Source organism: Oncorhynchus nerka, linkage group LG5 (genome assembly GCF_034236695.1).
Source record: "Oncorhynchus nerka isolate Pitt River linkage group LG5, Oner_Uvic_2.0, whole genome shotgun sequence".
NCBI classification, from domain to species: domain Eukaryota; kingdom Metazoa; phylum Chordata; class Actinopteri; order Salmoniformes; family Salmonidae; genus Oncorhynchus; species Oncorhynchus nerka.
Window position 1 is genome coordinate 64016335 of NC_088400.1, and position 14552 is coordinate 64030886.

Consider the following 14552-nt stretch of genomic DNA (forward strand, 5'->3'; position numbering starts at 1 on the left):
CTGTCTGGGAACAGAGTGGAGGAGAGAGCTATTGGTCTGTCTGGGAACAGAGTGGAGGAGAGAGCTATTGGTCTGTCTGGGAACCGAGTGGAGGAGAGAGATATGAGTCTGTCTGGGAACAGAGTGGAGGAGAGAGATATTGGTCTGTCTTGGAACAGAGTGTAGGAGAGAGATATGAGTCTGTCTGGGAACAGAGTGGAGGAGAGAGCTATGAGTCTGTCTGGGAAACGAGTGGAGGAGAGAGCTATGAGTCTGTATGGTAACAGAGTGGAGGAGAGAGATATGAGTGTGTCTGGGAACAGAGTGGAGGAGAGAGATATGGGTCTGTGTGAGAACAGAGTGGAGGAGAGACATATGAGTCTGTCTGGGAACCGAGTGGAGGAGAGAGATATGAGTCTGTCTGGGAACAGAGTGGAGGAGAGAGATATGAGTCTGTCTGGGAACAGAGTGGAGGAGAGAGATATGGGTCTGTCTGGGAACAGAGTGGAGGAGAGAAATATGGGTCTGTCTGGGAACAGAGTGGAGGAGAGAAATATGGGTCTGTCTGGGAACCGAATGGAGGAGAGAGATGTGAGTCTGTCTGGGAACAGAGTGGAGGAGAGAGATATGGGTCTGTCTGGGAACAGAGTGGAGGAGAGAAATATGGGTCTGTCTGGGAACCGAGTGGAGGAGAGAGATATGAGTCTGTCTGGGAACAGAGTGGAGGAGAGAGCTATTGGTCTGTGTGAGAACAGAGTGGAGGAGAGAGATTTTGGTCTGTCTGGGAACAGAGTGGAGGAGAGAAATATTGGTCTGTGTGAGAACAGAGTGGAGGAGAGAGATATGGGTCTGTCTGGGAACAGAGTGGAGGAGAGAGATATGAGTCTGTCTGGGAACAGAATGGAGGAGAGAGATATGGGTCTGTCTGGGAACAGAGTGGAGGAGAGAGATATGAGTCTGTCTGGGAACAGAGTGGAGGAGAGAGATATGAGTCTGTCTGGGAACAGAGTGGAGGAGAGAGATATGAGTCTGTCTGGGAACAGAGTGGAGGAGAGAGATATGGGTCTGTCTGGGAACAGAGTGGAGGAGAGAGATATGAGTCTGTCTGGGAACAGAGTGGAGGAGAGAGCTAAACAGAGTGGAGGAGAGAGATATTGGTCTGTCTGGGAACAGAGTGGAGGAGAGAGCTATGGTCTGTCTGGGAACAGAGTGGAGGAGAGAGCTATTGGTCTGTCTGGAACAGAGTGGAGGAGAGAGCTATTGGTCTGTCTGGGAACAGAGTGGAGGAGAGAGATTGGTCTGTCTGGGAACAGAGTGGAGGAGAGAGATATGGGTCTGTCTGGGAACAGAGTGGAGGAGAGAGATATGAGTCTGTCTGGGAACAGAGTGGAGGAGAGAGATATTGGTCTGTCTGGGAACAGAGTGGAGGAGAGAGATATGAGGTCTGTCTGGGAACAGAGTGGAGGAGAGAGATATGAGTCTGTCTGGGAACAGAGTGGAGGAGAGAGATATGGGTCTGTCTGGGAACAGAGTGGAGGAGAGAGATATGGGTCTGTCTGGGAACAGAGTGGAGGAGAGAGATATGGGTCTGTCTGGGAACAGAGTGGAGGAGAGAGATATGGTCTGTCTGGGAACAACAGAGTGGAGGAGAGAGCTATTGGTCTGTCTGGGAACAGAGTGGAGGAGAGAGATATTGGTCTGTCTGGGAACAGAGTGGAGGAGAGAGATATGGGTCTGTCTGGGAACAGAGTGGAGGAGAGAGATATGGTCTGTCTGGGAACAGAGTGGAGGAGAGAGATATGAGTCTGTCTGGGAACAGAGTGGAGGAGAGAGATATGGGTCTGTCTGGGAGGAGAGAGATATGGGTCTGTCTGGGAACAGAGTGGAGGAGAGAGATATGGGTCTGTCTGGGAACAGAGTGGAGGAGAGAGATATGGGTCTGTCTGGGAACAGAGTGGAGGAGAGAGATATGGTCTGTCTGGGAACAGAGTGGAGGAGAGATATGGGTCTGTCTGGGAACAGAGTGGAGGAGAGAGATATTGGTCTGTCTGGGAACAGAGTGGAGGAGAGAGATGTCTGTCTGTCTGTCTGGGAACAGAGTGGAGGAGAGAGATATTGGTCTGTCTGGGAACAGAGTGGAGGAGAGAGATATGAGTCTGTCTGGGAACAGAGTGAGGAGAGAGATATGAGTCTGTCTGGGAACAGAGTGGAGGAGAGAGATATTGGTCTGTCTGGGAACAGAGTGGAGGAGAGAGATATTGGTCTGTCTGGGAACAGAGTGGAGGAGAGAGATATTGGTCTGTCTGGGAACAGAGTGGAGGAGAGAGATATGGTCTGTCTGGGAAACAGAGTGGAGGAGAGAGATATGGTCTGTCTGGGAACAGAGTGGAGGAGAGAGATATGGGTCTGTCTGGGAACAGAGTGGAGGAGAGAGATATGGGTCTGTCTGGGAACAGAGTGGAGGAGAGAGATATGGGTCTGTCTGGGAACAGAGTGGAGGAGAGAGATATGGTCTGTCTGGGAACAGAGTGGAGGAGAGAGATATCTGGTCTGTCTGGGAACAGAGTGGAGGAGAGAGATATGGTCTGTCTGGGAACAGAGTGGAGGAGAGAGATATGGGTCTGTCTGGGAACAGAGTGGAGAACATATGGGTCTGTCTGGGAACAGAGTGGAGGAGAGAGATATGAGTCTGTCTGGGAACAGAGTGGAGGAGAGAGATATGGGTCTGTCTGGGAACAGAGTGGAGGAGAGAGATATGGGTCTGTCTGGGAACAGAGTGGAGGAGAGAGATATGAGTCTGTCTGGGAACAGAGTGGAGGAGAGAGCTATTGGTCTGTCTGGAACAGGTCTGTCTGGGAACAGAGTGGAGGAGAGAGATATTTGTCTGTCTGGGAACAGAGTGGAGGAGAGAGCTATTGGTCTGTCTGGGAACAGAGTGGAGGAGAGAGATATTGGTCTGTCTGGGAACAGAGTGGAGGAGAGAGCTATTGGTCTGTCTGGGAACAGAGTGGAGGAGAGAGATATGGTCTGTCTGGGAACAGAGTGGAGGAGAGAGCTATTGGTCTGTCTGGGAACAGAGTGGAGGAGAGAGATATGGGTCTGTCTGGGAACAGAGTGGAGGAGAGAGATATTGGTCTGTCTGGGAACAGAGTGGAGGAGAGAGATATGAGTCTGTCTGGGAACAGAGTGGAGGAGAGAGCTATTGGTCTGTCTGGGAACAGAGTGGAGGAGAGAGATATTGGTCTGTCTGGGAACAGAGTGGAGGAGAGAGATATGAGTCTGTCTGGGAACAGAGTGGAGGAGAGAGTCTATGGAGTCTGTCTGGGAACAGAGTGGAGGAGAGAGATATGAGTCTGTCTGGGAACAGAGTGGAGGAGAGAGATATGGTCTGTCTGGGAACAGAGTGGAGGAGAGAGAGATATGGTCTGTCTGGGAACAGAGTGGAGGAGAGAGATATGGTCTGTCTGGGAACAGAGTGGAGGAGAGAGATATGGGTCTGTCTGGGAACAGAGTGGAGGAGAGAGATATGAGTCTGTCTGGGAACAGAGTGGAGGAGAGAGCTATTGGTCTGTCTGGGAACAGAGTGGAGGAGAGAGATATGAGTCTGTCTGGGAACAGAGAGTGGAGGAGAGAGAGATATTGGTCTGTCTGGGAACAGAGTGGAGGAGAGAGATATGGTCTGTCTGGGAACAGAGTGGAGGAGAGAGATATGGGTCTGTCTGGGAACAGAGTGGAGGAGAGAGATATTGGTCTGTCTGGGAACAGAGTGAGGAGAGAGATATGGTCTGGGGAACAGAGTGGAGGAGAGAGATATGAGTCTGTCTGGGAACAGAGTGGAGGAGAGAGATATGGGTCTGTCTGGGAACAGAGTGGAGGAGAGAGATATGGGTCTGTCTGGGAACAGAGTGGAGGAGAGAGCTATTGGTCTGTCTGGAGAACAGAGTGGAGGAGAGAGATATTGGTCTGTCTGGGAACAGAGTGGAGGAGAGAGCTATTGGTCTGTCTGGGAACAGAGTGGAGGAGAGAGATATTGGTCTGTCTGGGAACAGAGTGGAGAGAGAGAGATATGGTCTGTCTGGGAACAGAGTGGAGGAGAGAGCTATTGGTCTGTCTGGGAACAGAGTGGAGGAGAGAGATATGGTCTGTCTGGGAACAGAGTGGAGGAGAGAGAACAGAGTGGAGGAGATATGGTCTGTCTGGGAACAGAGTGGAGGAGAGAGATATGGTCTGTCTGGGAACAGAGTGGAGGAGAAGATATGAGTCTGTCTGGGAACAGAGTGGAGGAGAGAGATATGAGTCTGTCTGGGAACAGAGTGGAGGAGAGAGATATGGGTCTGTCTGGGAACAGAGTGGAGGAGAGAGATATGGGTCTGTCTGGGAACAGAGTGGAGGAGAGAGATGAGTCTGTCTGGGAACAGAGTGGAGGAGAGAGATATTGGTCTGTCTGGGAACAGAGTGGAGGAGAGAGCTATTGGTCTGTCTGTCAGAGTGGAGGAGAGAGATATGAGTCTGTCTGGGAACAGAGTGGAGGAGAGAGATATGGGTCTGTCTGGGAACAGAGTGGAGGAGAGAGATATGGGTCTGTCTGGGAACAGAGAGGAGAGAGATATGAGTCTGTCTGGGAACAGAGTGGAGGAGAGAGATATTGGTCTGTCTGGGAACAGAGTGGAGGAGAGAGATATGGGTCTGTCTGGGAACAGAGTGGAGGAGGAGCTATTGGTCTGTCTGGGAACAGAGTGGAGGAGAGAGATATTGGTCTGTCTGGGAACAGAGTGGAGGAGAGAGCTATTGGTCTGTCTGGGAACAGAGTGGAGGAGAGAGCTATTGGTCTGTCTGGGAACAGAGTGGAGGAGAGAGCTATTGGTCTGTCTGGGAACAGAGTGGAGGAGAGAGCTATTGGTCTTTCTGGGAACAGAGTGGAGGAGAGTGCTATTGGTCTGTCTGGGAACCGAGTGGAGGAGAGAGATATGAGTCTGTCTGGGAACAGAGTGGAGGAGAGAGATATTGGTCTGTCTGGGAACAGAGTGTAGGAGAGAGATATGGGTCTGTCTGGGAACAGAGTGGAGGAGAGAGCTATTGGTCTGTGTGAGAACAGAGTGGAGGAGAGAGATATTGGTCTGTCTGGGAACAGAGTGGAGTAGAGAGATATGAGTCTGTCTGGGAACAGAGTGGAGGAGAGAGCTATTGGTCTTTCTGGGAACAGAGTGGAGGAGAGAGCTATTGGTCTGTCTGGGAACAGAGTGGAGGAGAGAGATTTTGGTCTGTCTGGGAACAGAGTGGAGGAGAGAAATATTGGTCTGTGTGAGAACAGAGTGGAGGAGAGAGATATGGGTTTGTCTGGGAACAGAGTGGAGAACTGTCTGGGAACAGAGTGGAGGAGAGAGATATGGGTCTGTCTGGGAACAGAGTGGAGGAGAGAGATATGGGTCTGTCTGGGAACAGAGTGGAGGAGAGAGATATGAGTCTGTCTGGGAACAGAGTGGAGGAGAGAGCTATTGGTCTGTGTGAGAACAGAGTGGAGGAGAGAGATATTTGTCTGTCTGGGAACAGAGTGGAGGAGTGAGCTATTGGTCTGTCTGGGAACAGAGTGGAGGAGAGAGCTATTGGTCTGTCTTGGAACAGAGTGGAGGAGAGAGCTATTGGTCTTTCTGGGAACAGAGTGGAGGAGAGAGCTATTGGTCTGTCTGGGAACAGAGTGGAGGAGAGAGCTATTGGTCTGTCTGGGAACAGAGTGTAGGAGAGATATGGGTCTGTCTGGGAACAGAGTGGAGGAGAGAAATTTGGGTCTGTCTGGGAACAGAGTGTAGGAGAGAGATATGGGTCTGTCTGGGAACAGAGTGGAGGAGAGAGATATGAGTCTGTCTGGGAACCGAGTGGAGGAGAGAGATATGAGTCTGTCTGGGAACAGAGTGGAGGAGAGAGATATGGGTCTGTCTGGGAACAGAGTGGAGGAGAGAGATATGGGTCTGTCTGGGAACAGAGTGGAGGAGAGAGATATGAGTCTGTCTGGGAACAGAGTGGAGGAGAGAGATATTGGTCTGTCTGGGAACAGAGTGGAGGAGAGAGCTATTGGTCTGTCTGGGAACAGAGTGGAGGAGAGAGCTATTGGTCTGTCTGGGAACAGAGTGGAGGAGAGAGCTATTGGTCTGTCTGGGAACAGAGTGGAGGAGAGAGCTATTGGTCTGTCTGGGAACAGAGTGGAGGAGAGAGCTATTGGTCTGTCTGGGAACAGAGTGGAGGAGAGAGATATGAGTCTGTCTGGGAACAGAGTGGAGGAGAGAGATATTGGTCTGTCTGGGAACAGAGTGTAGGAGAGAGATATGGGTCTGTCTGGGAACAGAGTGGAGGAGAGAGCTATTGGTCTGTGTGAGAACAGAGTGGAGGAGAGAGATATTGGTCTGTCTGGGAACCGAGTGGAGGAGAGAGATATGAGTCTGTCTGGGAACAGAGTGGAGGAGAGAGATATGGGTCTGTCTGGGAACAGAGTGGAGGAGAGCAATATGGGTATGTCTGGGAACCGAGTGGAGGAGAGAGATATGAGTCTGTCTGGGAACAGAGTGGAGGAGAGAGCTATTGGTCTGTGTGAGAACAGAGTGGAGGAGAGAGATATGGGTCTGTCTGGGAACAGAGTGGAGGAGAGAGCTATTGGTCTTTCTGGGAACAGAGTGGAGGAGAGAGCTATTGGTCTGTCTGGGAACAGAGTGGAGGAGAGAGCTATTGGTCTGTCTGGGAACAGAGTGGAGGAGAGAGCTATTGGTCTGTCTGGGAACAGAGTGGAGGAGAGAGCTATTGGTCTGTCTGGGAACAGAGTGGAGGAGAGAGAGTCTGTCTGGGAACAGAGTGGAGGAGAGTCTGGTCTGTCTGGGAACCGAGTGGAGGAGAGAGATATGAGTCTGTCTGGGAACAGAGTGGAGGAGAGAGATATGGGTCTGTCTGGGAACAGAGTGGAGGAGAGAGATATGGGTCTGTCTGGGAACAGAGTGTAGGAGAGAGATATGGGTCTGTCTGGGAACAGAGTGGAGGAGAGAGATATGAGTCTGTCTGGGAACCGAGTGGAGGAGAGAGATGTGAGTCTGTCTGGGAACAGAGTGGAGGAGAGAGATATGGGTCTGTCTGGGAACAGAGTGGAGGAGAGCAATATGGGTCTGTCTGGGAACAGAGTGGAGGAGAGAGATATGAGTCTGTCTGGGAACAGAGTGGAGGAGAGAGCTATTGGTCTGTCTGGGAACAGAGTGGAGGAGAGAGATATTTGTCTGTCTGGGAACAGAGTGGAGGAGAGAGCTATTGGTCTGTCTGGGAACAGAGTGGAGGAGAGAGCTATTGGTCTGTCTGGGAACAGAGTGGAGATATTGGTCTGTCTGGGAACAGAGTGGAGGAGAGAGATATTGGTCTGTCTGGGAACAGAGTGGAGGAGAGAGCTATTGGTCTGTGTGAGAACAGAGTGGAGGAGAGAGATTTTGGTCTGTCTGGGAACCGAGTGGAGGAGAGAGATATGGGTCTGTCTGGGAACAGAGTGGAGGAGAGAAATATGGGTCTGTCTGGGAACCGAGTGGAGGAGAGAGATATGAGTCTGTCTGGGAACAGAGTGGAGGAGAGAGCTATTGGTCTGTGTGAGAACAGAGTGGAGGAGAGAGATGTGGGTTTGTCTGGGAACAGAGTGGAGGAGAGAGATATGAGTCTGTCTGGGAACAGAGTGGAGGAGAGAGATATTGGTCTGTCTGGGAACAGAGTGGAGTAGAGAGATATGAGTCTGTCTGGGAACAGAGTGGAGGAGAGAGATATTGGTCTTTCTGGGTACAGAGTGGAGGAGAGAGCTATTGGTCTGTCTGGGAACAGAGTGGAGGAGAGAGATTTTGGTCTGTCTGGGAACAGAGTGGAGGAGAGAAATATTGGTCTGTGTGATAACAGAGTGGAGGAGAGAGATATGGGTTTGTCTGGGAACAGAGTGGAGGAGAGAGATATGGGTCTGTCTGGGAACAGAGTGGAGGAGAGAGATATTGGTCTTTCTGGGAACCGAGTGGAGGAGAGAGATATGAGTCTGTCTGGGAACAGAGTGGAGGAGAGAGCTATTGGTCTGTCTGGGAACCGAGTGGAGGAGAGAGATATGAGTCTGTCTGGGAACAGAGTGGAGGAGAGAGCTATTGGTCTTTGTGAGAACAGAGTGGAGGAGAGAGATGTGGGTTTGTCTGGGAACAGAGTGGAGGAGAAAGATATGAGTCTGTCTGGGAACAGAGTGGAGGAGAGAGATATTGGTCTGTCTGGGAACAGAGTGGAGTAGAGAGATATGAGTCTGTCTGGGAACAGAGTGGAGGAGAGAGATATTGGTCTTTCTGGGTACAGAGTGGAGGAGAGAGCTATTGGTCTGTCTGGGAACAGAGTGGAGGAGAGAGATTTTGGTCTGTCTGGGAACAGAGTGGAGGAGAGAGATATGAGTCTGTCTGGGAACCGAGTGGAGGAGAGAGATATGAGTCTGTCTGGGAACAGAGTGGAGGAGAGAGATATGGGTCTGTCTGGGAACAGAGTGGAGGAGAGCAATATGGGTATGTCTGGGAACCGAGTGGAGGAGAGAGATATGAGTCTGTCTGGGAACAGAGTGGAGGAGAGAGCTATTGGTCTGTCTGGGAACAGAGTGGAGGAGAGAGCTATTGGTCTGTCTGGGAACAGAGTGGAGGAGAGAGCTGTTGGTCTGTCTGGGAACCGAGTGGAGGAGAGAGATATGAGTCTGTCTGGGAACAGAGTGGAGGAAAGAGATATTGGTCTGTCTGGGAACAGAGTGTAGGAGAGAGATATGAGTCTGTCTGGGAACAGAGTGGAGGAGAGAGATATGAGTCTGTCTGGGAACCGAGGGGAGGAGAGAGCTATGAGTCTGTCTGGTAACAGAGTGGAGGAGAGCATTGAGTGGAGAACAGAGTGGAGGAGAGAGATTTTGGTCTGTCTGGGAACAGAGTGGAGGAGAGAAATATTGGTCTGTGTGAGAACAGAGTGGAGGAGAGAGATGTGGGTTTGTCTGGGAACAGAGTGGAGGAGAGAAATATGGGTCTGTCTGGGAACCGAGTGGAGGAGAGAGATATGAGTCTGTCTGGGAACAGAGTGGAGGAGAGAGATATGGGTCTGTCTGGGAACAGAGTGGAGGAGAGAGCTATTGGTCTGTCTGGGAACAGAGTGGAGGAGAGAGCTATTGGTCTGTCTGGGAACAGAGTGGAGGAGAGAGCTATTGGTCTGTCTGGGAACAGAGTGGAGGAGAGAGCTATTGGTCTGTCTGGGAACAGAGTGGAGGAGAGAGCTATTGGTCTGTCTGGGAACAGAGTGGAGGAGAGAGCTATTGGTCTGTCTGGGAACAGAGTGGAGGAGAGTGCTATTGGTCTGTCTGGGAACCGAGTGGAGGAGAGAGATATGAGTCTGTCTGGGAACAGAGTGGAGGAGAGAGATATTGGTCTGTCTGGGAACAGAGTGGAGGAGAGAGATATGGGTCTGTCTGGGAACAGAGTGGAGGAGAGAGATATGAGTCTGTCTGGGAACAGAGTGGAGGAGAGAGATATGAGTCTGTCTGGGAAATGAGTCTGTCTGTCTGATAACAGAGTGGAGGAGAGAGATATGAGTCTGTCTGGGAACAGAGTGGAGGAGAGAGATATGAGTCTGTCTGGGAACAGAATGGAGGAGAGAGATATGGGTCTGTCTGGGAACAGAGTGGAGGAGAGAGATATGGGTCTGTCTGGGAACCGAGTGGGAGAGAGACTGTCTGGGAACAGAGTGGAGGAGAGAGCTATTGGTCTGTGTGAGAACAGAGTGGAGGAGAGAGATATTGGTCTGTCTGGGAACAGAGTGGAGAGAGAGATATTGGTCTGTCTGGGAACAGAGTGGAGGAGAGAGCTATTGGTCTGTGTGAGAACAGAGTGGAGAGAGATATGTCTGTCTGGGAACAGAGTGGAGGAATGAGTCTGTCTGGGAACAGAGTGGAGGAGAGAGATATGAGTCTGTCTGGGAACCGAGGGGAGGAGAGAGCTAGAGTCTGTCTGGTAACAGAGTGGAGGAGAGAGATATTGGTCTGTCTGGGAGTGGAGGAGAGTGGAGGAGAGAAATATTGAGGAGAGAGATGGGTCTGTCTGGGAACAGAGTGGAGGAGAGAGATATGGGTCTGTCTGGGAACCGAGTGGAGGAGAGAGATATGAGTCTGTCTGGGAACAGAGTGGAGGAGAGAGATATGGGTCTGTCTGGGAACAGAGTGGAGGAGAAAGCTATTGGTCTTTCTGGGAACAGAGTGGCGGAGAGAGCTATTGGTCTGTCTGGGAACAGAGTGGAGGAGAGAGCTATTGGTCTGTCTGGGAACAGAGTGGAGGAGAGAGCTATTGGTCTGTCTGGGAACAGAGTGGAGGAGAGAGATATAGCTCTGTCTGGGAACAGATTGTAGGAGAGAGATATGGGTCTGTCTGGGAACAGAGTGGAGGAGAGAGATGAGATGTCTAGGAACAGAGTCTGTCTGGGAACAGAGTGAGAGAGAGTCTGTCTGAGAACAGAGTGGAGGAGAGAGATATGAGTCTGTCTGGGAACCGAGTGGAGGAGAGAGATATGAGTCTGTCTGGGAACAGAATGGAGGAGAGAGATATGGGTCTGTCTGGGAACAGAGTGGAGGAGAGAAATATGGGTCTGTCTGGGAACAGAGTGGAGGAGAGAGATATGAGTCTGTCTGGGAACAGAGTGGAGGAGAGAGCTATTGGTCTGTGTGAGAACAGAGTGGAGGAGAGAGATATTGGTCTGTCTGGGAACAGAGTGGATGAGAGAGATATTGGTCTGTCTGGGAACAGAGTGGAGGAGAGAGCTATTGGTCTGTGTGAGAACAGAGTGGAGAGAGATATGGGTATGTCTGGGAACAGAGTGGAGGAGAGAGATATGGGTATGTCTGGGAACAGAGTGGAGGAGAGAGCTATTGGTCTGTGTGAGAACAGAGTGGAGGAGAGAGATTTTGGTCTGTCTGGGAACAGAGTGGAGGAGAGAAATATTGGTCTGTGTGAGAACAGAGTGGAGGAGAGAGATGTGGGTTTGTCTGGGAACAGAGTGGAGGAGAGAGATATGGGTTTGTCTGGGAACAGAGTGTAGGAGAGATATGGGTCTGTCTGGGAACAGAGTGGAGGAGAGAGATATGGAACAGAGTGGAGAGAGCTATTGGTCTGTGTGGAACAGAGTGGAGGAGAGAGATATTTGTCTGTCTGGGAACAGAGTGGAGGAGAGAGATTGGTCTGTCTGGGAACAGAGTGGAGGAGAGAGCTATATGGTCTGTCTTGGAACAGAGTGGAGGAGAGAGCTATTGGTCTGTTCTGGGAACAGAGTGGAGGAGAGAGCTATTGGTCTGTCTGGGAACAGAGTGGAGGAGGGACCTGTTGGTCTGTCTGGGAACCGAGTGGAGGAGAGAGATATGAGTCTGTCTGGGAACAGAGTGGAGGAGAGAGCTATTGGTCTGTGTGAGAACAGAGTGGAGGAGAGAGATATGGGTCTGTCTGGGAACAGAGTGGAGGAGAGAGCTATTGGTCTTTCTGGGAACAGAGTGGAGGAGAGAGCAGAGTCTGTCTGGGAACAGAGTGGAGGAGAGAGCTATTGGTCTGTCTGGGAACAGAGTGGAGGAGAGAGCTATTGGTCTGTCTGGGAACAGAGTGGAGGAGAGAGCTATTGGTCTTTCTGGGAACAGAGTGGAGGAGAGAGCTATTGGTCTGTCTGGGAACAGAGTGGAGGAGAGTGCTATTGGTCTGTCTGGGAACCGAGTGGAGGAGAGATATGAGTCTGTCTGGGAACAGAGTGGAGGAGAGAGTCTGTCTGGGAACAGAGTGGAGGAGAGAGATATGGGTCTGTCTGGGAACAGAGTGGAGGAGAGAGATATGAGTCTGTCTGGGAACAGAGTGGAGGAACAGAGTCTGTCTGGGAACAGAGTGGAGGACAGAGATATGAGTCTGTCTGGGAACAGAGTGGAGGAGAGAGATATGAGTCTGTCTGGGAACAGAGTGGAGGAGAGAGATATTGTCTGTCTGAGTGGAGGAGAGAGCTGGTCTGTCTGAGAACAGAGTGGAGGAGAGAGATATTGGTCTGTCTGGGAACAGAGTGGAGGAGAGAGATATGGGTCTGTCTGGGAACAGAGTGGAGGAGAGAAATATGGGTCTGTCTGGGAACCGAGTGGAGGAGAGAGATATGAGTCTGTCTGGGAACAGAGTGGAGGAGAGAGCTATTGTCTGTGTGAGAACAGAGTGGAGAAGATATGGGTCTGTCTGGGAACAGAGTGGAGGAGAGAGCTATTGGTCTGTCTGGGAACAGAGTGGAGGAGAGAGATATTGGTCTGTCTGGGAACAGAGTGGAGGAGAGAGCTATTGGTCTGTCTGGGAACAGAGTGGAGGAGAGAGATATTGGTCTGTCTGGGAACAGAGTGGAGGAGAGAGCTATTGGTCTGTCTGGGAACAGAGTGGAGGAGAGAGCTATTGGTCTGTCTGGGAACAGAGTGGAGGAGAGAGATATGGGTCTGTCTGGGAACAGAGTGAGTGAGGAGAGAGCTATTGGTCTGTCTGGGAACAGAGTGGAGGAGAGAGCTATTGGTCTGTCTGGGAACAGAGTGGAGGAGAGAGCTATTGGTCTGTCTGGGAACAGAGTGGAGGAGAGAGATATTGGTCTTTCTGGGAACAGAGTGGAGGGAGAGAGCTATTGGTCTGTCTGGGAACAGAGTGGAGGAGAGAGATATGAGTCTGTCTGGGAACAGAGTGGAGGAGAGAGATATTGGTCTGTCTGGGAACAGAGTGTAGGAGAGAGATATGAGTCTGTCTGGGAACAGAGTGGAGGAGAGAGATATGAGTCTGTCTGGGAACCGAGGGGAGGAGAGAGCTATGAGTCTGTCTGGTAACAGAGTGGAGGAGAGAGATATGAGTGTGTCTGGGAACAGAATGGAGGAGAGAGATATGGGTCTGTCTGGGAACAGAGTGGAGGAGAGAGCAGGTCTGTGTGAGAACAGAGTGGAGGAGAGAGATATTGGTCTGTCTGGGAACCGAGTGGAGGAGAGAGATATGGGTCTGTCTGGGAACAGAGTGGAGGAGAGAGCATATTGGTCTGTCTGGGAACAGAGTGGAGGAGAGAGCTATTGGTCTGTCTGGGAACAGAGTGGAGGAGAGAGATATTGGTCTGTCTGGGAACAGAGTGGAGGAGAGAGCTGTCTGGGAACAGAGTGGAGGAGAGATTGGTCTTTCTGGGAACAGAGTGGAGGAGAGAGCTATTGCTATTGGTCTGTCTGGGAACCGAGTGGAGGAGAGAGATATGAGTCTGTCTGGGAACAGAGTGGAGGAGAGAGATATTGGTCTGTCTGGGAACAGAGTGGAGGAGAGAGATATGAGTCTGTCTGGGAACAGAGTGGAGGAGAGAGATATGAGTCTGTCTGGGAACCGAGTGGAGGAGAGAGCTATGAGTCTGTCTGGTAACAGAGTGGAGGAGAGATATGAGTCTGTCTGGGAACAGAGTGGAGGAGAGAGATATGGTCTGTCTGGGAACAGAGTGGAGGAGAGAGATATGGGTCTGTCTGGGAACAGAGTGGAGGAGAGAGCTATTGGTCTGTGTGAGAACAGAGTGGAGGAGAGAGATTTTGGTCTGTCTGGGAACAGAGTGGAGGAGAGAGATATGGGTCTGTCTGGGAACAGAGTGGAGGAGAGAGATATGGGTCTGTCTGGGAACAGAGTGGAGGAGAGAGATATGAGTCTGTCTGGGAACAGAGTGGAGGAGAGAGCTATTGGTCTGTGTGAGAACAGAGTGGAGGAGAGAGATATGGGTCTGTCTGGGAACAGAGTGGAGGAGAGAGCTATAACAGAGTGGAGGAGAGAGCTGGTCTGTCTGGGAACAGAGTGGAGGAGAGAGAGATTGGTCTGTCTGGGAACAGAGTGGAGGAGAGATATTGGTCTGTCTGGGAACAGAGTGGAGGAGAGAGCTATTGGTCTGTCTGGGAACAGAGTGGAGGAGAGAGATTGGTCTGTCTGGGAACAGAGTGGAGGAGAGAGATATGGGTCTGTCTGGGAACAGAGTGGAGAGAGATATTGGTCTGTCTGGGAACAGAGTGGAGGAGAGAGCTATTGGTCTGTCTGGGAACAGAGTGGAGGAGAGAGCTATTGGTCTGTCTGGGAACAGAGTGGAGGAAGGAGCTATTGGTCTGTCTGGGAACAGAGTGGAGGAGAGATATTGGTCTGTCTGGGAACAGAGTGGAGGAGAGAGCTATTGGTCTGTCTGGGAACAGAGTGGAGGAGAGTGCTATTGGTCTGTCTGGGAACCGAGTAGGAGAGAGATATGAGTCTGTCTGGGAACAGAGTGGAGGAGAGAGATATTGGTCTGTCTGGGAACAGAGTGGAGGAGAGAGATATGAGTCTGTCTGGGAAACAGAAGGAGAGAGCAGAGTCTGTCTGGTAACAGAGTGGAGAGAGATATGGTCTGTCTGGGAACAGAGTGGAGGAGAGAGATATGAGTCTGTCTGGGAACAGAGTGGAGGAGAGAGATATGGGTCTGTCTGGGAACAGAGTGGAGGAGAGAGCTATTGGTCTGTGTGAGAACAGAGTGGAGAGAGAGAT